A 23,168-nucleotide genomic window follows, 5' to 3' on the forward strand; every position below is an offset into this window, starting at 1 on the left:
ACGGAGGTAGTATTTCAAGTCCAGCTTGACGTTTTTTCAGGACTGTAAAGGACGTTTTAGTCCCTTGACAAATGTGGACGAGGGTTGATGGGAAGCAGAGCATGTGGAGATGCAATGTCACAGAGGAGGGGCTTTTGATTGTGGTGAAAGAGAAACAGATGTAAATTCGGTGTATATGAAAGTGTGAATGGGAGTAATGGTTTCTCTCTACTTTCTGAAATATAAACAAGATATAGACAATGTCACAGGGAAACCAGAAAACCGAATATATGTAAAATGGAGAACAGCCGTAATGGGTTCAGACTGTGAAGTTATGGAAATGAATGTTACCTCCTACTTGCTGTAACGTACAATGCGTAAAGTGAGGTATTACTCGAGCTTGCGTTGTGCTTCATTGGAACATTGCAGCAGCTCAGGACCGAAATGTCAGCATGAGAGCAAGGAAGGTTATTGAAATGGGAAGCAGTGAGAAGGTCAGGGTGGTTCCTCCAGACAGAGTGGGAATGTTCCTCAGTGCAGTCTCTGTTTGGTCTCCCCAGTGTAAAGGAGACTGCATTGTGACCAGCAATGACAGGAGACTGGATTGAAAGAGTACAATTGAAATGTTGCTTCACCCGGGAGGTGTGATCGAGTCAGTCTCCGCTGATCATATGTTCACCCACATGCAGAAGTTCTCCCGAATGATTGAATAGAAACAGACATCTGAACTGAGGACTTTTGTCTCACATCATGTCTGAGTCGTGATGTGAAATTACACCCAGATGAATGCCAGTGGGTATACATGGGCATACATTCAATCAGATATCCCATACTGCTGAGAAATTATTGCTTCTGTTCGAAAAGTAGGACTCAAAAGAAGATGAACCACCCGTGGTTCACAAAGTCTGTCAAGGATACTATTCAATCACAAATTAACGAACGTTAGTGTGTGCCCAGATTTAGGGCATTTATGTCTGGGACCAGAAGCAGATGCGAATCATGAATTTCAATTGTGCTTCGTAAATTACATCTTAAAACCCATCCCATTGCTGCTGCATCCTCTTCCCTGCTTGCCTCCCCTTTCTGATTCCAGGTACTCCCTCTCCGATTACACAGCACGTTCTCTGACATTATGGTCCCGAACCACTACAATTGAAGTTCTTTGATGAAGTCTACCTTCCCTGCAGTAGCATCAAGCTCCGTTTCTGCTGCCACTTTGCCTCTGGTCTCAGTGTGCTTTGGCCTCTCCATTCACCTCACTCCCGAAAGTTTCCTTCTTGGAGTAAACTTTATTGAAGACACTTCTTCCCCTTTGCACTGAATAATCCAAATTTCAAAAAGTATTCTCAGCCTTCATCTCACTTTTCCAAAGGCAACAGCACGCTGACTGTGTGGTATATCAATTCCCTTTCTTACATAGCTCTGGCGAGAGAAACGTTTTCACTCTAGATATCATCGCCCCCTTTAGGCAAAGGAATTTATTTTCTTGACGTCTTATTGGCTCTAGTAAGAGTTTCACCTGCCTTAGTATTGTAACATGAAGAAAAACAAATCACAGTATGAAATTTGGGCTGAGTGGTGTTTACCTGTCATTTTTAAAATATTGTTTCAAATTTGCAATGCTTATTAGTGAATGCTTGTTCTTGAAGTTAGTTTCAAATGGAATGAAGAACGTTGAGAGGTGACATTATGGCAGTTAATAAAATCATGGGAGGCATGGATAGGGTGAATTGCCAAGGTCTTTCCCACGCGATAGGGGATTACCAACGTTATTGGATACAGCTTTAAGGTGAAAAGGGGAAGATTTATCAGGGATAACACGACAACTTTTGCACGCAGAGGAAGTCTGTGTATGGAATGAGCTGCCAGAGGAGCTGTCGATGCAATTACAGGGAAAACATTTTAAAAACATCTGTACAAATATATGAATGGGAACCGTTTCGGGACATGCGGACCAAATGCAATCAGATGGAACTAATTTAATTTGGAAAACCTGGTCAGCATGGGCAGGTTGGATGAAATGTTTGAGTGCAATATGACTGTATAACTCGAGAAAACGAGGAAAAAAGCAAGAAATAGACGGAAAAAGGATGAAAAGATATGATGGAAGTAAATTGGCAAGAAATATAAAAACAAGCGTCGCAACTTTTTCTGTGTGTATGTAAAAAGTTGAAAATGAGTGTGTGACCTTTGATAGAAAGAAAGCCATAAAGAACGTTCGGATGTTGTGACTGGGGAAGTGGCTACAGGGAACCGGAAGATAATTTACACCAGTATTTGTCATCAATCCTCACAGGAGAAAGCACTGTAAGTATTTAAAAATCATCAAGAAAGTGGTAATAGGAGAATTCTCGAACTGTCTCGAACAAAAGGTACAAGGTTTTTAACAACAGATAAAACGAAGAATAGGCAGGTCAGCAGTAATTCATAATTGGCCTTAAAAGAAGATGTTACAGAGTGGCCGGTGCCACTGTGTGAAATATTCCGTCACTCTCTGGATTACAGAAGTGTTCCAGCAAAACTCGTGAAGCTCCAAAATAGCACCTGTTTTCAAAGATGGAGCGAGATAGAAAGCAGGAACCATTTAGCCTAACTGTTATTGCTGGGAATCTGCGACAGTATGTTATTAAGGAAGGAATTGCAGTGCATTTAGAAAAGGTTCAGACAGAGTCAGCATGGTTTTGTGAAAGAGAAACTATATTTTGCCTTGTAAAATCATGCAAAGTTTTTTTTGGAGATCCATAGGAATGTAACAAGCAGGCGTGATAAAGGGGAACTGGTAGACATGAGGTTTTTCAGAGATTTTCCACAAGTTATCACAAAGTAAAGGCTCTTCCACCAGACAGAAACTCATAGTATGATGGATAATATATTAGCACGGGATGACGGATGGTTATCACATAGAAATTGGACAGTCAGGATTCATCGATCTTTATGATACACACATATCTACTGGACTAGCACCAATATCAGTCCAATGGCTTCAGTTATTTATATCTATACTGCGAGCCTGCAGGAGGGAGATGAGTGCAATACACATCCGAATTTGAGGATGATATTGACAATCTGTTATTTAATGAAGATTAGTCCCAACAAACCAGCAGTACAAAGAGATTGGAGTGTTCCTGCGCATGAAACATAAAGTAATCCTGCTGATGCAGAAAGTAACTAGATTGGTACATTAGGTGGGTTTCTGGGATGAAAGGGTTGAATTATTGAGTACATCAAAAATGTTGAGGCAATTATTCATGGTGCTTGAAATGAATAAGCATGACATTACTGAAATGGACAAGGTACAGAGGAGGCTTGACAAGGTGTTTGTTGAGAATGTGGTTCCACAACTGGGCAGAGTGTCTCACTCCGGGACATTGAGACAGAATAAGGGATATCGATTTCAAATTTAGATGTAAAGAAATCTCATCTTTCAAAAGATAGTGAATGTCTGGAATTCCTGATCCCAGAGAGTTGTGGAAACTGGGTCAATGAATGCATTTACAGACGGGGTGGTTTGGTTTCGGACATATGAGCGAGTTGAGAGATACTAGGTGGTAACAGGAAAGTGGAGTTGAGCCAGCCTAAATTCTACAAATACGTTTTCGAAACAAGACCGTACCATCGGCGTGGCCTCATTCTGCCTGTGTGCAGCAGGTCCAAAGGGTTGAATGGAACATCAGAACATAAGGCTGAGGGATACGAGTGGGCCAATCAGCACTTCGACACTACTCCACTAGTAATGTAGGTCATGGTCCATCTCATTGTGGTCCCAGCTGCACTTTGCTCTCCATGCACCATTATCCCTGATACACCTGTCTATGGAAAATCAGACGAAGCTAGCCTCGATATAATATAAAGATTCAGCCATCACAAACTTCTGGGAAAGAGAATTCCCACTTGAATAAATGCCCACTTTGTGAATTCTCCACACTCCGGTTCGGACTGTGGTTGCAGGGTGCCACTGTTACCGTCTCTAGTCCCACTCCTCCACTGTTGGCAATAAATTTAAATGTAACCAGGTTGGAGATATGGCCGACGATAAAGGTCTCAGACTGGATCAGTTTCAGTGATAGGACCAAGTCAGACAGATTTTTTTAGTCAACCACATATAACTAATTGAAATATCGGAGCAGCATGGTGGATCTCTGGTGAGCACTGCTGCCTCATCCCACCAAGGAGCTGAGTTCAATTGCAACCTTCAATTCTTCCCGTGTCTGGGTGTGTTTCCTCCCGGTGATCCAGTTTCCTCCCACAGTCCAAAGACGTGCAGGTTAGAGTTACTTGACCATGCCCAGTTGCCCATAGTACTCAGGGATGTGTAGATTAAGTGGTTTAGTCATGGAAAATGCAGGATTACATGGTCAGGGTCGGGGACAGGTCTGGGTGGGATGCCGTTCAGTGGACCAGTGTGGACTCAATAGATACAATATCCCGCTTCCACACTGTAGAGGTTCTATGACAATGACAAGTTTGGACTAGACAAACACCCAGTGGTTATCTACCTGATACATGCTCCTAAAATTCTTGCATATTTCAATAAGATCATCTCTCATTCCAAAAATAATCTATTAAAACCTCTATAATATATGCCCTTCATCCATGGAATATGTGAAATAAAACATCTCTGAACTGCTTCTAAAGTAATGATATCTTTTGCAGGTAAGTAGACAAAAAAATAACCTCACACCCCAGATGAGGTTATTTATCATTTACTCAGTGTTGCGAGATTTTGGACATCTCTTCCCGCAGAATATTGGAGGCAGAGATATTGAATATTTTTGAGGCACAGACAGAAGGTTCGTGGATAAAAATTGAGTCATGGATTATGGGGCAGGAATATGCAGTGTGGGGAAATGCTTGCAGTAGTACAAATGACACTGATCCAAAACACCCAGGAATATAATGCAAAACAAATGGTAACGTAGATAAAAAAAATGCAAAAGTGATAGAATAGTGTTCCAATGGGGCTGCTTTATCATGAGAGAGCGACCACTCGTGGTGGTTTAACCTGAGGGTCAGCACACCTAAGCTGTTCGGGTGAGGTTGAGGGAGAGTCCTCTTCATAGTAACCTCTGTCAGTGTGGGGGATGGAACCTGTGCTGGTGTCCTCCCTCTGCATTACAAAGCAGCCCTATCCAACCAAATGAGTGGGTGACAGTGTAAATGTTACAGACAGGAACAGTCACAGATAAAGGACAGTAGAAACTTTCAAAACAAGGGGAAAACGTACAATTCAGATAACGGTCAAGATAACGGCTGAGGATAGAAATGTTCTCGGCTAGAAATTATATCTTATCAGAGATAAGTGTTTGGAAGCTGTCTTTGGCTGAATAAAATCAGGTGAGACAAGTGAAATGAACAGAATACTAATTGTTATTGCTTACCGATGACCATAAAATAACTGTAGATTTTGGTCAGTCTGTGTAAAATGAGCTTATTATTACATAAAATAATACAACTGATGGAATATATTGTTTGGAGTGTCCGGCCCCATGGGAAAATCCCTCGGACAGGCGCTTGACGATAACCGGTGTAAAAGTGCCTGAGTGTCGTCTGGTCAGTGACAGGAACCCAGGGGGTTGAATAACTGAAAGTTCCTGCAACACGGAGCTGAGAAAACCATCAAATAAGCCACAATTGCATTATATGCTCGAACACATTTGAAGTGTTGATTGGCCTCATGATTGATTTTAATTGTATGTGATTTGAATAACACACATCTGTACTCCTTCCCTTTTTATGCTACATACTGTTGCATTTCCTGAAAACGGAAATTACTTGGAACATTTTCTGGAACATCCCATAATCGATATTCTCCAGAATATTCTATCACCATGTGAGGGTATTGGAAAGGCAAGAAAGAAAGAGAGAAAGAGGAAAGGCGCTGCGTGCAGCAGTGAGAGTGATGCAGAATGAGCCTTGTTCGGGGGTAGATGCTATAACAGATTTCAATGCATGTGCGGGAGCAGAGAGAAAACGGTGACCCTTATCCTAGCAGAATGGTGAAGGTTATTGATGCTTGTCCTGTATTGTTGGACATTTCTTCAGAACGCAGATACTTCCCTGCGCTGGATGGTGAGCTCACACCACTGTGCAGGGCAGTTCCGAACTGAGAAAGCTCAACCGTGTGCCAATTGGTCTTTTAAAGATGGTACCAGTGCCAGGGATCACAGAACATCCACGGGGCATCCAAGTGATGGTGCTTACCTCCAGCCATGAAGGGTGGGAGAATTAGGCTGGTATTGAATGATAGTACATCGTGGATTGGTGTTGGTAGTTAATGAGGTGAGTTCGATAAGCTAACACCAGGAAACTAACTCGGCCTTGTACAGGTAATCCCTCAGTCACACACAATGAAAATGTCACTGAGATAAATTATTGTTAGTTTCTGCCCAATGAGTTGAAGATTCCGCTGACACCACTGCCAGTTACAAAGCTGAAGAACAAATGCTCAACCAAACCTCTCCATCATCCAAACTCACACCAATATCCCATTCACCCATCATTCCTTGGAATACTGGCTCACGTTGCAGGATGCTGTCAAAGAATCTTCATTTCAGCATTCTGAAACCTGTGATCTTCAATGAAGTTGTCTCTCAATCTCCCTTCCCTTTTCTCCCCAAAATTATTTTGTTTGTTGATATTTATACTGATTCCCCCACCATCTCTCTCTGGCAGTGACGTTCACACCCACAGCATCCCCTGTCATGGCACAATGGACAGATGTGGCTGTAAATGGATGGGAGCTGCACATCCTGTCACTTCCAGAATGGGCTGCAAGTTTCCTCACTCTGGGCAGGAATCTAACAGAGTGTTACTGAGCAATCTACTGGGGTGATGAAAACAGCAGCTTTGACGGTAACTGCTCCAGGTCTATAGATCCATTCACGGCACAGCTGCCCATACTGTACAGATGCCTTGTCCATGTCTATAGAGCAAGACACTGGTGTGGGCTACATATCACCCAATGCTGGACAGACCGTTTCGTCAGTGTTTCTGAATCAGTGCATCGGTGTGTACTGTACTGATGCACGTGTTGGACAGATAGATAGTGTACTGGAGAGACCTGTGTTATATTCCATCCTGGACTGATTGCTGGGTTGTACTGAACCTGGTCTGCACAGTGCTCCATGTTGAACAGATATCTCATCTGGGCTTATACTGTCTGGGCTGGACCTGTGAGGTGAATTAACTATGCGATATAATTCCTGATAGAGCTATCGCTCCTCCAGCATGGTACATTCCGCTGTCAAATCCTGTGTTTCTGCAACATGTTGTTCATTAAGTAATTAGCCAATTAATACGTGAATATCTGTCCTTTTTGTTATGCAACTGAGCAGACACATCCCAAAATATATGATGAAGGTAGTCTTGACCGGAACATTTACATATTTTAAAGATTAATGTGAGGTGCTGTGTTTCAGATGCATTTCGCTTGTTCAAAATTAAGCAAAGCACAATTCATTCAACTACTGTTGACAAAACACACACCAAAAAAAACAGAATAATAGATTATTTAACTACTAAGCAATAACTGTTCCAATATGGTAACATCCTGTAAACACACACTTGTCAAAAAACAGATTCAGGAAACAGATTGTCTCACATGCAGTTCTCCAATGCAGGAGGAAAGAACATCAAAAGACAATTCTGAGAGAAATTTCAGAGAGGGTGTAGCAGCCGTGAGAGATTTCCATATTTCCAATCCTGCTCAGACACCAGCAATAACTGGGGAAAGGTAAAACAAAGAATCCTGGTTCTGTAACAAGTTAACCGTCACTCCACAGGATCCGGCCCCAGCTGCAAGGGCCACAAGGAATGGACTGTATCTACGATGTTTATGGCACTGTAGGAGCCTCTCAGAAATGCCTAACCCCACCTAAACCGTTAAATGATGGTATGATAAATGTCAAAGTTAAACATAAATAAATAAAACGAAAGGATGCAGCAGGCCTGGTTATCAGACACAGCCAGCCTTGGGAGCCCAGCAATTCCGACCCTGCCAAAACATAGTAGGATCATCGTGCTAGTGGATAGACAGTATCATCTGCCTGCCTAACCTCTAACTTTGCAATTGGAGATGATGCTAGAAGCCCGATAGTGAGCGATTTCAACATCCCAGTCAGGCGAAGTATTATTGTGACTTGTAAGGATTGTAGTGAAAGGGTTAACTGGAGTTGTTTGTACATTGACTGTGATTGATGTCAGTCTCCATGTATACTAACTGTGTCATTGGAAGGTTTTCCTCTTCTGTTAGTATGGGGCTTCCTTCAACCTGTCATTCCCTAATATCAGCGGCAGCGTCATCCTCAAGATGATTGGGATCAGCAGCTACAGGGAGAGGGAAAGGAAGAGAATCTTAGAACAACAGATTGGAATGTTCCAACAATGGATCAGAATCTTACAGCATTAGACTGGAATGTTCCAGCGATGGACAGTTGTTTATCCTTGGGTATATACTTGTTTTATCAGGATTGGGCACGGTTAGAGTTGAGGATACAAGCCTTACTGATGATTATTCAGGCAAGTTACTATCCTATCCTCGCTATTACTGCTGTTGCTGGTAAACCTATCTCTATCAATTCTATTAGCGATGGTGAAGGTTATTGCTATTTCTGTTATTTATATTTAACAAGTACATAACCTGTTATCTTCAGTTTCAGTCACAAGTTCTTCTTCATTCTTCAATTTCCGAATCCTCACTCATAAACATCCAAGAAGGAACAAGACTGTTCAGACCCTTGATTTTTCCTTTTGCCCTGAATTGTTTTATGTCTCTATATTCTCTCTGTTACCAACCCTGCCTACACCCACCATTATAATATCCTCAGTCTCCAGCTTTACCTCAGTGCTGTTGCTGAATAAGCAATCATCTGCCCTCTTGTTAACTTCAGATTTTATGGCTTCAGTTCTTTTCAGACTACTCTTCCAGTTACAAACATTTTGACCACAAACATTTTCTTGTCTCTCCAGTTATTTCATAATAGGGACCTCATTTCAGAATAATAATGTCACTGGCCGTGTTATGACTCTGAAGGCATTGTTTCAAATTCTACCAGAACCAATGATAGAACTTAAATTCAAATGGCAACAATCGGAAAGAGACCTCATTTTACAAACGGCAACCATAAACCATCAGGATTTCTTTTATTATTTCACTGAAAGCCTTTGATAAAGAAACTAAGTGTGACAAAAAAAGGTTGGCTCCATATCGTCTTAACGTATGGTCTCGCAGTCAACGGCAATTAGTGGTGGATGACAAATGCTGCCAGTGACGCAGACATCTCGTGAAACAACAGAATTAAAGGTGAAATAAACCAAGGAACTGTGGATTATGGAGATCTGAAATAAAATTCCCCAGCGTCTGAAAATATTTGAGAATCTCAGCAAGGACGGCAGCCTCTGTCAGGAGAAAAACAGATAAAGTTTTGAATCTCGTGATTCTATATCGCAACTGAAAGCCACTGGGAAGTAATGTTATTTATATCAGGGATGGTCGGATGTGTGAGGTGAAGGTTAGTTGAATGGATGTAGAAATGCCCAGCGAGAAAGAGAGAGAGAGAAATAAAAAAACAAATATAGGAACTGCTGATGATGAACCAGAAGGAAAATAAGATGGGAGCTTATTCTAAAATATCCCTTTTTCCCATATTCCTGAATATCATGTCAACTTAGATGTGTCCCTGTTTAAATTGAGTTATATTCCCTCTATCTTTCTTCTTTGAGTGTGATGATCAACTCCATTCGCAATACTGGTGACGCCCTTATAGTTGCTGAGAGACAAAGAAATGGAATGTTACATTGTCAACTGATTGTGTTGGAGAAGGGATCTGTAATAGTAGGGCTGAGCAGAGATGTAACTGTTTTGTTTTGCGAAGAAAAGAAACGATTTCAACACGGAATTGTTGCACCATGTGTGTGAAAATTTGACTTGTTGCTGTCGTTACAGATAAAGGGATGTTCTGGGGACGCTTTTCACGGGTTTGCGTTATCAGCTGCTGCGTCCATTCAGAGAGATGCAAGGGTATGGTGACCCACTCTGGATGAGATATGAGCACTGCATTTACAGAGTGTTCTGGGTCCATGGTAAACACACGGAATCGGGGTTACACAGAAGGGAAGCTCCGTACACAGGGAGGGGCAGGGTACTGCATGATCCTGCCAGGACTTTCCAGGAACATTTGTCTAAGCTGGACACATTTGAAGTGTAAAATGTGAAACCGGCGTCTTTAAAAAAATGAGGTGGCCACTGAACTCTGTCCCCTGCTTCAAACTCACACCAGAACTGTGCTGACACTCACCATGAAGTGAACTGGATTGATTCTGGAACTTTCCAGGCAAGAGGTGGGTGACATATCCATCGCAATGAAGTGTATTAGATTGAGTCTGCAAATTTCCAGGCAGGAGTGAGTAACATTTCCGGAGTGCAGTCCTCCGATATCCCACTAGCTGATCGAAGCCACCTGCCTGCTGAGAGGAATACATTGATTCTGCCTCCACAGAAGAAGGTGCAGAAACTAACTTCCAGAAATACTAGGGATCAGTGTCCTTGGTGAAAATGAGGGGATGCACGAAATTAGAATAAATGAAGACTATGTCTTTGAAAACATAATCGAATTGAATATTGGTATGTTACTGGAACTGATGAGCTACATCCCCGAGTATTGAGGAAGTGGCAACAGAGCTAGTGAAAGAATTACTAACTATTCGTCAAAGCTGGTGAGATTCTGGAAAGAATCCTGCAGACTGGAAATCAGCTATTGTAAACCTAAACATTTAAATCAGGACGGAGAGGGCAAACAGAAAATTAAATAGCTTAATGTCAGCTGTGAGATAAAAACATTGTAACCTTTTATAAGGAATGTGACAACCAGACACTTGGAAAATAATGATATGATTTGGTAGAGTCAGCCTAGATTCAGGAAAGGGAAAGGATCCTTGATAAACCTGCTGTAGTTTGTGGAGATTGTCCGTTGTGATATCGAAAGTAGAGGAGGATTTGATTTTACAGAAAACGTTTGCCACGGCTGAATGCTGGTGAGTGGGGAATGTTAGAGTCCATGGGTAGGTAGGGGTGGAACACACAGAATGGATCAAAAATTGGATAATGGGCAAAATGAAGAGAGTCATGTTTTCTCTGGGTGGAAGTCTTATGGGATATCAGAAGGATCAGTGTTTGGACAATAGCTGTTCGCAAGGTATAACATGATCGAATAGGAACAACAAATAAAATGATTTTCTTTTGAGTTTATTAAATGGTGAGAGGTTAGGAAGTTCTGTTGTTGAAGAGGACCTGGATGTCCTTGGTTATAAGTCACTAACATAATTCAGATTCGACAGAAAGTAGTTATAACTGGAAATGATATATTGTCTTTCATTCAAAATACTTGAGTACCACAGTAAATATACCTTACTCAATGGTAGTGTTTTGTTGAAAGAGAATTTGGGGTATTATGTACAGACTGAGCCTATTTCATAAATAATGATTGCCACGTCACCGAGACAGTGCAAACGAGTTTCACCAGATTGAACCCTGGCATGATGGTACCATCAGGAGAGAGAGCGGTAACTATGTGGTTAACCTATAGCAATGTAAGAGTATATGAAGATGAAACTTGATAGTTATGGACGGACACTCATTTTGTCCCAAGCAGCCCTTGATAAGGTGAGAAATTTCGTACTTTCCATTAGATGCTCGATTCCCAACAGTTTATCTGCCAGTGCATAGACCTTATTTCGATTAACAGTGAGGTACAGGCTCTGAAAGAACTCTGAACACTGTAATGCACAGTTACCGTGTGACCCTCCACTCAACGTTACATTGTCCATAATCCTGTTAGCAGCTACAATACCTTCATTCTGAGACAGTTAGCCATTCCCCACCAGCTCCTGAATTCCAGAGAGAACATAGGTCTGCTCTCTCTGCGACGGAAGATGCCTTTGAGACTCGTTAAAAAAATGGTTTCTTTCCCACTTCCAGAAAAGCATGCTAACAGAACACGGATGCACTACGAATAATGAAGCAATGAGGAATACCATGGAACAGTCATCTGTGCATTTCCTGCTCCATTTGTTTGTTATGCTGAAGCATCTCTGGCACTTTCTTGTTCCTGTGTTAGTGACGTCACAATCTGAATGTTCCTTTTCCTGTTCCTTTGCAAGTGACTCCAGGTGTGAAATGGTCACTTTCTGATCCTGTGTAAGTGATGTGTGAGCATGAGCAGACTCCTTGTCTTCCTGTTTAACGGCAGGAGAGGCTGTCCCTCTTCTTGTCCAGTAGTTTTGATGGGCTGAACGACTTTCCCATATTCCTGTGAAGCCAGATTGAGGCAGTGAGTGAACTCTTCCATTTACTGTGGAAATGTACAGCGCGGTTTCATGAATGTTACCTACAGTTTAACAGCACAGGCTTGAGCGTTGTCTCAGTCTTGTTGCACATGGACACAGACTGCATCAGGAGGTCAGAGATGTCGAAGCTTTCTGAATATTGTGTAAAACACAGTGAATATCCCCATTTCTGATCGATGTGGACTGAAATGGATGAATGGTCTGCATCATCAGAGCAGGGATTCCCTACTGACAAACTGGGAATGCCTGGGCTGAGGTAGCTACCCTGAGGATTTCCTGCAGAGATGTGCCACTGCTAAGATGATTGGTGCCCACTGATGGCAAACATGTTCCGTTATGCTGTAGATGATTCCAAACACTGGAGAGTTTGCAATGGATTCTGATGAAGTGCGATTTTGCTCAGGCTCCTTGATGTCACCCTCAGTTAAATACTGCCTTGATATCAAGGGCAGTTGTACTTTGCTGAGTCCTTGTATTCACCTCTATTGCTCATATCATTAGGTCATCGTGTGGGAGCAGGCAGTGATTTCTTCAAACAAGGGGTGGTGAATGTCAGGAATTCCCTATTCCAGAGAGTTAGGGAAACTGTAGCAGTAAGTGGCCTCAAACTACACCTATCTAGCAAGTTGGAGGGTCTGAATGGAACATCAGAACAGGAGCAGGGTTAGAGCATTATACACTATGAACCTTCTCCACAAGGCAAAACGATTGTGGCTGATCAGGTTGTGGTCTCAGCCCCACTTTTCTTTCCGTATCCCATCATCTGTGATTCACTTTTGTGTCAAATATTTAACTCACTCAGCTTTGGATAAATATGAACAAAGAGGCGCCATATACCTCTGGAGAAGAGAATTCCCACTTAGATGGTCCTTTTAGAATTTCTCCTCATCTCCCTTACAGTGTCATGCAGCAAGGAATCCTGTCCACATAATTCAGACATCCCAATCTGATCTAGTTCCATTTGCCAGCATTAAGGCTATATTCCTCTAAATCCTTCCAATTAATATGCATATCCAGATGTCTTTTAAATGTTGTAACTGTACCAGCCTCCGTCACTATCACTGAGAACTCATTCAGTACACACACCACAACCTGCATGAAAGCATTGACCATTTACTATCTTTCTCCTCTCGCCTTAAGCCTTTGTCCTATACCTTTGGACTCCCCTAACATGGGGAAAAGACCCTGGCTATTCAGATTATCCATGTTCCTCATGATTTTATAAACCTCTATAATGTCACGCCCTAGCCTCCAATGCTCCAGAGTAAACAAGCCCCATTCTGGCCAGCCTCTCCCTGTAGCCTAATCCCTCCATGCCCAGCAATATCCTTATACATCTTTTCTGCACCCTCTCAATTTTAACAACACCCTACCTGTAGCAGAGCGAATTGAATTAAACACAGTATTCTAAATCTGGCCTCACCAGCATTCTGCCCAGTCGTAACACGATCTCCAAACTCGCATAGTCAATGCGCTGATCAATAAAGGCAAGCATACTAAACCCCTCATTCAACACCGTATCTACCTGCGACTTCACTTTCAAGGACCTATGATCCTGCGTCCTTTTGTTCAACAATGCTCCCGAGGACCTCACCATTAATTGCATATGTCCTGCCCTATTTTACCTTATCAAAATGCAATATTTCGCATTTATCTAAATTTAACTCCATCTGTCACTCTTTGGTCCATTGGCCCATCTGATCAAGGTCTCATCGTGCTCTGAGGTAAAACTTGCCAGCCACTGCACCTCCAATTTTAATATAATCTGTAAACATAGTAAACAGGCAAATATTCACATTCAAATCATTTATTTAAATAATGAAAAGCAGTGGATTTAGCACGGCTCCTTGTGGCACAACACTGGTCAGAGTCCTCCAGTCTGAAAACCAATCTTCTACCGCCCTGTGTCTCCTGACTCACTCTCATTTTGTAGTCATTTGGCTAGCTTATGTTGGATCTATTTATCACCTAACCTTACCAATTTGTTTCCTATACGGAATCCTGTCGAATGCCTTGCTGAATCTATATGGACAGCGCCTACCACACTGCCATCACTAATCTTCTTTGTCACCTCTTCACAAAATGCAATCAACTTTGTTCGAAATGATTTCCCATGCACAAAGCGTTGTTGACTCTCCTTCATCAGGTGTTACATTTGCAAATACATGTAAATCATCCCCCTCTCAATGCTCTCCAACAACGTGCCCACCAATGACGTCAGGCTCACTGATCTATAGTTCAGGGTATTATTCCCTTTCCTCATCCCACGCTTCCTCTGCTCTTTGCAAATGTTAATGTGACTGGGTTGGTGATATGATCAATAATATAGGTCTCAGAATGTGAGAGGATTAGGAACAAGTCAGGCAGGATTCTTTAAACTGCTCAAATTAACAAGTCTATGACCGAAACAAAGTTACTCAAACTAGGATGGAAAGATGAATGTCAAACAGTTTGACGATTGCAAATCTGTGCGCCGATGTTTCCCTCTCTAAAAATACTGACACATGCACACGTTTGATGACAAACTGAAAAATATAAACTCTGCAGAACGTTAACTTGAAAGAACTGTGCCCAAATATTAATTGAACTCATGGCGAAAGGAAACATTCTAATTGTTCCAAATATCATTCAGCTTATATAGCTGTTTGCTCTTACAAGCTCCTGGTAGTAGGATCACTTCCTGGAACAGGTGGATTCAGCTGGATTGCCTTTACTTCAGGCAATGGGGCGATTCCAGTGAATCTTCGACAGGAATTCTCCATGACTAGTATTGACGAATGAAGAGTTTTCAGCTCACACACATTGCTGGGAAGAGGAACACAGAGAGAGAGAGAGGTAGCAACAGGCTGTTTCGTCTCAGGAAGGATGCATTTTTTTTCCCTCTCTGAGTTAAATCACAGATATCCGGCCCCAAACTGGACCAAATGAAGTCTGTTTGAACAGTGTATGAACTGTAGGACTCCAGCACATTCCCTGCTCTATGTAGGTACATCACTGTTGCTGCTGAACACCCAGCCACTTCTTTCGGAACAAATAGCGCCAGGAGATTTGAAGATGTGTTTATATGTACCCGTAATATCTTGTAATATCTTCACAATATCTGCATTTCAATGAATGCATCTTATTCTTAAAATAGCTCCCCAGTCTTATTGTCTCATAGAGGATAAAATATTCATCAGGTATTCATCAGCTCAAAACCTTATATGGTTAATAAGAACATTTCTCATTCTCAGGCCTAAACGTTTAATCATTCAATGCCTTCATCGCAAGGACAAGTAAAGAGAAACACCTTTAAAACTTTTCAAAAGCAATTTGTTTTTCACTTCAGGGGAATTACAACCATAGACAGTACCTCAGATGTGGTTATTAGATTAGATTTTTACAGTGTGGAAACAGGCCCTTCGGCCCAACAAGTCCACACCGACCCGCCGAAGCGCAACCCACCCATACCCCTACATATACCCCTTACCTAACACTATGGGCAATTTAGCATGACCAATTCACCTGACCCGCACATCTTTGGAGGGTGGGAGGAAACCGGAGCACCCGGAGGAAACCCACGCAGACACGGGGAGAACGTGCAAACTCCACACTGTCAGTCGCCTGAGGCGGGAATTGAACTCAGGTCCCTGGCGCTGTGAGGCAGCAGTGCTAACCACTGTGCCACCGTGCCGCCCCTCTCAGCAACGGCCTGTACAGATACAGTAAAACATCCTTAAGATCAGCCCCAATTGTCTTTACAAGAAAAAGTATCATTTCATTTAATTTTCCAATCACATGCTGCCTGTACAGACTAACTTCGAGTGATTTATGTAGCAGGACACAAGAATCCCTTTGTACCACGGAGTTCTGCATTCTGCCTCCAGTTATATAATTTACGGTCGTTTTATGCTTCTTCCCAAACAGAAACTTCCCATCACCTACATTGTACTGTTTCTTTTTTAGGCGAAGATTTACTCAATGCCCTCCCCTGTCTGTATTCCATTGCAGATGCTCTACCTCCACATGAAATCCTGCTAAATGACTATCCTGGTGTATGAGCAAACTGAGCTCCAACCCATTCAGCCCCTTCATCCAAATCATTGTAAACTGTTGTTGACCTCACATTGATTCCTGAGAAATTCCACTAGTTACAGCTTTCTAACCTGAAAATAAGTAATTATCTCGACTCTGTATTTCCTGGTAGCGGACCAGGGCTTTTCTGTTCCTGTTTAACAGCTCAGAAAGGTTGCATGGCCTCCTGATGTACTGTGTAGCTGGTTGTCGATTTGTTTCTGATCTCAGCGATCCTCCATTCGGGCCATTTATTGTTAATATCACCAGGTGGAGTTCGTATTGTCAATGATCCTGATCCCTGAGGGTTTGAAAGATGAGCACAGAATATAGACTAACATTTGGGGGATCGCTATCCGGTCAAAAATGCTGTCTTTCTGATGCAACAATAGAATCATCTGCAATGTCAGTCATGTGCCCAGTTTTGAACTTCAGGCACTGAGGAGAGGGGAGAGTTGGTATTAGCCTGACAAACATGCGTCCCCTTAACAACACAACCAATAATATCCATTATTAATTTCGTTTTTGGCTGTTGTGTTTAAAATTGCTGTAGTCACTACACATTAAAGTAAGCGATTGTCTTTGAGAGGTGACCTTATAGAAGTTTATAAAATCTCTATGAAGCATGGATAGGGTAAATAGGCAGGGTATTTTCCCTGAGGTAATTGAGTCCATAACTAGAGGGCATAGGTTTAGGCTGAGAGGGGACATATATAAAAGAAACCTAACAGCAACTCTTACATGCAGAGCGTGGTAAGGAATGAGCTGCCAGAGGAAGTGGTGGAGGCTGGTACAATTGCAACAGTTAAAAGGCATCTGGATAGGAATATGAATAGGAAGTGTTTGGAGGGATATGGAAGGTGGGATCAGATTGAGTTGGCATATGCGGTCAGCATGGGTGTGTTGGTCCGAAAAGTCTGCTTCTGGGCTGCACATCTCTCGGACTCTATGACTGTATGGCCCAGTCTTCACTGTTTCCTGGGGATGAGAATACCACAGACAGCTCAACCCTAAGGAGATAAGAACATCATTATCACAATCTTAAATGGTATAAACTCGAAATGTAGAAGTGTATGAGCCTCAAAGCAAGTCAGCTCCCCATTTTAAAAACGAGGGCACAACCAATAGGAAATACATAGTCCATTCAGCCCCTCAAACCTATCCCACATTCCCATTGACTCTGTTCAGGAAAGTATTTATCAAATTCAGCCTCCACTCTACTCTTGGGTAGACATTTCTCATAGTGTAAACCATAGAGCGTAAGAAATTGGTGCATAATTAGACTGTTTGCTCCATCAAGTCTGATTTGCTGTTCAATCATGGCTAACATGTTTCTCAAAAAGATTCTCCTGCCTTCTCACTGTAACCTTGATCCACTTATCAATTAAAACTCATCCATCTCTGTCTTAAAGACAAATCTGTGCCTCCCTCTCTATGTCTGTATGCGTGTGTGTGTTTCAGCTTATTTGAAGGAGGCAGAGGGTGATGGAGGATTGTTGTCTTTGGGACAGGAGGCCTGTGAACAGCGGCGTTCCGCAGGGATTGGTACTGGATCCATTTTTGGTTGTCATTTATGTTAGTGAGCTGCAAATGTGTTGCTGGTCAAAGCACAGCAGGTTAGGCAGCATCTCAGGAATAGAGAATTCGACGTTTCGAGCATAAGCCCTTCATCAGGAATAAGATTTTTTACTCGAAGATTTATGTTAGTGACTTAGATGAGAATTATGCAATGTACATCGAGCAACTTCACAGATGACACCAAGTTTAGTTACATAGTGGAAAGTGAAGAAGGTTCCATAACATTAAAAAGAGATCATTTTTTAAAATAGGATCAATGAATCATAGAAATGCACAGCACAGAAACTGACCCTTTCTTTCCATCCAGATGTCATAAATTAAAATAGTTTCGTTTTCCAGCATTTGTACCATATCCCTCTAAACCATTCCAATTCATGACCCCATCCAGATACGTTTTAAATGTTGTAATTGTACCATCCTCCACCACTTCGTCTGGCAGCTCACTGCATACATAAACCATTTGTGAAAATGGTCTCCTTAGGACCCATTTAAATCTTGACAATCTCACCTTAATTCTATGTCCACTAGTAGTGGACTTCCCTACATGGGGTAAATACCCTGACTATTCACCCTATCCATGGTCTTCATGATTTTATAAACGAATAGAATGCGTAAATGTGACTCCAGTCAACACGAATGGCTGTGTTTTCAGTCAACCTGGGCCCACATTCTGAAATTCAATACTGACTCCTCTTCCTTCTTCATCACACCACAATTATCAAATTATTTTACCAACTTGTTCAGCCACATTATGAAACACCTCTGTGGTATTTTTATCTAGACTTTTGGGTTCAGAGGTAGGGACACAACCACCACCTGTCAACAATCCCTAAAGCTCCAACATTATTCACCTGTTTGTTTGTTCATCAGACTGTTTTGAAATACTGTGACGTACCTTCTTGACAGGCAGGTCATGAACCCAGACCGTCTGGTCCAGAGTGAGAGACAATACCACACAAGTTCATGTGTTGGAATCTAACCCAGAGCTCTGGCTCAGAGGCATGGGCGTTACCCACTACACACGACTGAAACCATGCCCAGATTTTGGGTCACATTTTAAATGTCAGTTTTCAGCTCGGTGTGGATTGCTTAACTTTATTGAATGACACAGTTAAAAGAATCATCTTGTTGAACAGATGAAAAATACTCACCTCAACTATAGGATGTTGAGTTTATGTACTTTGCCTTCGAGAAAAACTATGGAAATCTTTAATTGCTTGGCTATGATTTTCACCTTAAGTGGCTTTTATCTGTCATCTGCAATATGAGAGAAAGACATATACAGAGACACTCTGCACGAGAAAGGATCTGGAATAGATATTTATTACTGAACACCAGAGACGAAGAAAGAGCCTACTTTCTGGATCAAAAACACCAATCACTCTTTCCCGCCTGTAACGTTTGACTGCCCTCTTCTTAAAACCACGAAATGATCCAAGTCAGCTGATTGCTGTCCAGCCTTTCTTCCCCAGTATTATCACTCACTGGGCTGAGGAGAGGCAGATGGAGTTTAATTTCAATCAATCAATGTATCACAATTTCGTAAAACAAACAATGAGAGACTATACACAAGTAAATGTCTAGCCATTGGTAGCGTAGTAGAACAGAGAGATCTAGGGGTTCTGATATATTTCTTGGAAGTTTGCATCATGTGTAGGCAGGCTGGTTATGAAGGCGTTTGGTTTGGTGACCTTCATTGCTCAGACCTTTGAGTACAGGAGCTGGAACATTACCTTTAGGTTGTACTAAACACACGTGAGGTCTCTCCTGAAGTACTGTGTGCAGTTCTGATCAACCAGTTACATTGAGGTTATTAGTAAAATGGTGATGGTTCGGACAAAGAGTTACCAGGCTGTTGCTGGGAATTGAGTATTGAAGTTATAAGGACAGGCTCGATGGACTGGGAACTGTTCCACTGCAGCATAGACATTTGAGACCTTATGAACCTTATAGAGGTTTACAAAACAATGAAGGGTATAGATAATGTTGAATGACAGGAGCCCTTTCCTTCGGATGGTGGATTTCAAGATAATGGGATAATTTTAAGATGACAGGAGAAAATTTTACTGAAGATATAGTTTCATAGAGCTGTCCAGCATGGAAACACACCCTTCTATCCAACTCGATCCTGCCAAACAGATGCCCTGCATTAATGTAATTCCATTTGCCAGTATTGGGCCCATATCTCCCTAAACACTACATTTTAATGTGTCCATCCAGATGCCTTTTAACTGTTGTAATTGTCCCTGCCTCCACAACTTGTTCTTGCAGTTCGTTACATATACAGTACCCTTTTTTTGAAAACGTTGCCCCTTAGATCCCTTTTAAGTCTTTCCCCTCTGACCTTCAAACTATATGCTCTAGCTTTGGAAAGGGCTACCCTGGGAAAACGACCCGGGGTATTGACACTATCCATTCCACTTGTGAGTATATAAAACTCTATGATCACCACTCAACTGCTGATGCTGCAGGGAAAATAACCCAGGCATATTCAGCCGCTCCATAAATCTCAAAACATCCAACCCTGGCAATATATTTGTAAATCTTTTTTGAATCCTTTCAGGTTTCACTCATCCTTCTTCAAACAGCGAAACCGTAATTGCACGAAATATTAAATAGTGGCCTAACCAATGTCCTGTACAGCCGCAATATAGCCTTCCAACTCTTACATTCAATGCACTGTCCAAAAACGACAAGCATATCAAACAACTTCTTTACTATCCTGTCTACCTGCGACTCCACTTTCAAAGTACTATGAACCTGCACTCCAAGGCCTCTTTGTTTAGCAACATTCCCCACGATATCAACATTAAATGTACAAACCAATCTCCGATTTTTCTTTCCAAACTGCAGCACTTCACATTTATCAAAATTAAACTCCGTCTGCAACTCGTCAGCCCATTGGTCCGTCTGATCAAGTTCTCGTTATGCTCTGAGGTAATCATTTTCTCTGTCCACTGCACCTTCAATTTTGGTGTCAACTATGAACTGACTGACCATGCCTCCTGTGTTCACATCCAAATCATTTATGTAAATGATGAACAGCAGTGGAACCATCACCAATCTTTGTGTCACACACTGGTCACGTGCTTCCAGTCTGAAAAACAACCCTGCACCACGACTATCTTCTACCATTGAGGCAGTTCTGTATCGAAATGGCTAGTTCTCCTGGTATTACATGAGATCTCACCTTGCTAACCAGTCTTTCATGGGGAACCTTGTCGAATGCCTTACTGAAGTCTATATAGGTCACGTCCACTGCTCTGCCCTCATCAATGCTTTTTGTTACTTCTTCAAAAAAAGTAATCCAGTTCGTAAGACATGATCGCCCATGCTCAAAGCCATGTTGACTTTCCTTTATCAGTCCTTGCCTTTCCAAATACATGTAAATCCTGTCGTTAGGATTCTCTCCAACAACTTGCCCACCACCGAAGTCAGGCTCACTGGTCTCTTGTTCCCTCGCTTTTCCTTGCCAGTTATTTAATAATAGCACCACGTTGGTCAGCCTCATATCTTCCAGAAACTGAAATGGTCCAAGCGCAGGAATATGGGACTAGTTTAGTTTGAGATTATCGTTAGCATTGAGTGTATGGTTGATTGGTCTGTTTTCAAACCCCCGTATAACTCTATGATTCCATGGGTGCTTGCATGTCCAAGTATGCATCTGCATATTTTTGTCTCCGTTTATCGATTTGTGTGTGTCTATATGTGTACCTATGTTTATCTATCTCTCAGTGCGTTCTGCATTAGAATGTGTATGTATATTTGTATCTCTATCTCTGCATCTGTATGCAATGGGAAATGTATTGTTTTGGATGGATCATTGAATGGGGTTCTAAGCCTCCCTTCTCCCCTCTCACTCTCCCTCCATCTCTCCCTCTTTTGCTGAAAGTGATAAAATGCCATACTCTGTTTTAGGACTTTTCAATCCTTTCTTACATGAAAGATTAATTGCAAGGGTAAGTCACTATCACTAAACATTGCATTTTACAAGATGTGTGTGTGTGTGTGTGTGTGTGTGTGTGCGTGAGGTTTTGTGTGTGTGTGTGTGTGTCTGTGTGTGTTTATATGTTTGTAAGTCTGTGTGTGAGCAGCTGTGTGTATGCATGTGCGCTTGTGTGTATGCATGTCTTTGTGAGTCACTGTGTGTCTGCGTGTGTGCATGCCTGTGTGTTTGTGTACATCTGTGCGTGTGCATGCGTGTGCATGTGTGTGGGGAATTTGGGTGTCCGTGTATGGGTGGCTGTGGGCATCTGTGTGTGTGAGAGAGAGAGAGAGAGAGAGCCTGTGTGTGCGTGCGTGCCTTTGTGTTGGTTTGTATGGTTGTGATTTCTATGTGGTGTATGTCAATGCGTGTGTGCCTCTGCCAGTGTGCTTGTGTGTGTATGTCTGTCTGTGTGTATCTGTAGCCTGCATATGTGTGTGTGTTTGTATCTGTGTGTATGTATGTGTATTTGTGTTTTTGCGTGTGTCTTCGTGTGTGTTAGTGTGTGTCTGTTTGAGTGTATATATCTGTTTGTGTGTGTCTGTGTTATCGTATGTGTGCATGTGTGGGGAATGTGGGTGTGTATGTGACTGTTAGAGTATGGCTGTCTCTATGTATGTGTGTCTGCGTGTGCCTGTTTCTGTGCCTGTGCGTGAGCAAATATGTGCGTGTGTGGGGAGTGTTGGTGTCTGTGTGTGGAGGGAGAGTGTGGATGTCTTCGCGGGTGGGAAGTGTGTTTGTGTGTGTCTGTGTGTTTGTGCGTGTTTCGGTATGTGTTTGTGCTCTTATTGAATGATAGTGCAGGTTTGAGGGGCCGAATAGCCTACTCCTGCTCCCATTTCTTATGTTCTCATGTTATGCTTTTCGAAAGTAACTGGTTATTTTCCTGAAAGTCGTGTTGTACAATGCTGCATTCCAGGAGAGCAGACGACTTGATTGGGTTTACCCTGAGTGTGGTCTGGGAGTGAATTCCCAGTGAATCTGGGTCTGTAATATGACCCACATCTGGAGCAGAAGTTACAGAGAGGGGAAGCCTGGAAAGAGGGATTGGGGGTGGCGGGGTCACTTCCTGACCCAGTCTGGATTTTCCAAGTACATTTCTGAAACTACACATAATCGTCGGAGTGGTTTCGATCTGCTCCTGTGTAGCAGGTCCGAAGGGCTGAATGGAACATCAGAATATAGGGCTGGGGACACGAGCGAGAGTACGTCCCTGTGTATCTGTTTGTGC

This window comes from Hemiscyllium ocellatum, chromosome 42 (assembly GCF_020745735.1).
Source record: "Hemiscyllium ocellatum isolate sHemOce1 chromosome 42, sHemOce1.pat.X.cur, whole genome shotgun sequence".
Taxonomy (NCBI): Eukaryota; Metazoa; Chordata; class Chondrichthyes; order Orectolobiformes; family Hemiscylliidae; genus Hemiscyllium; species Hemiscyllium ocellatum.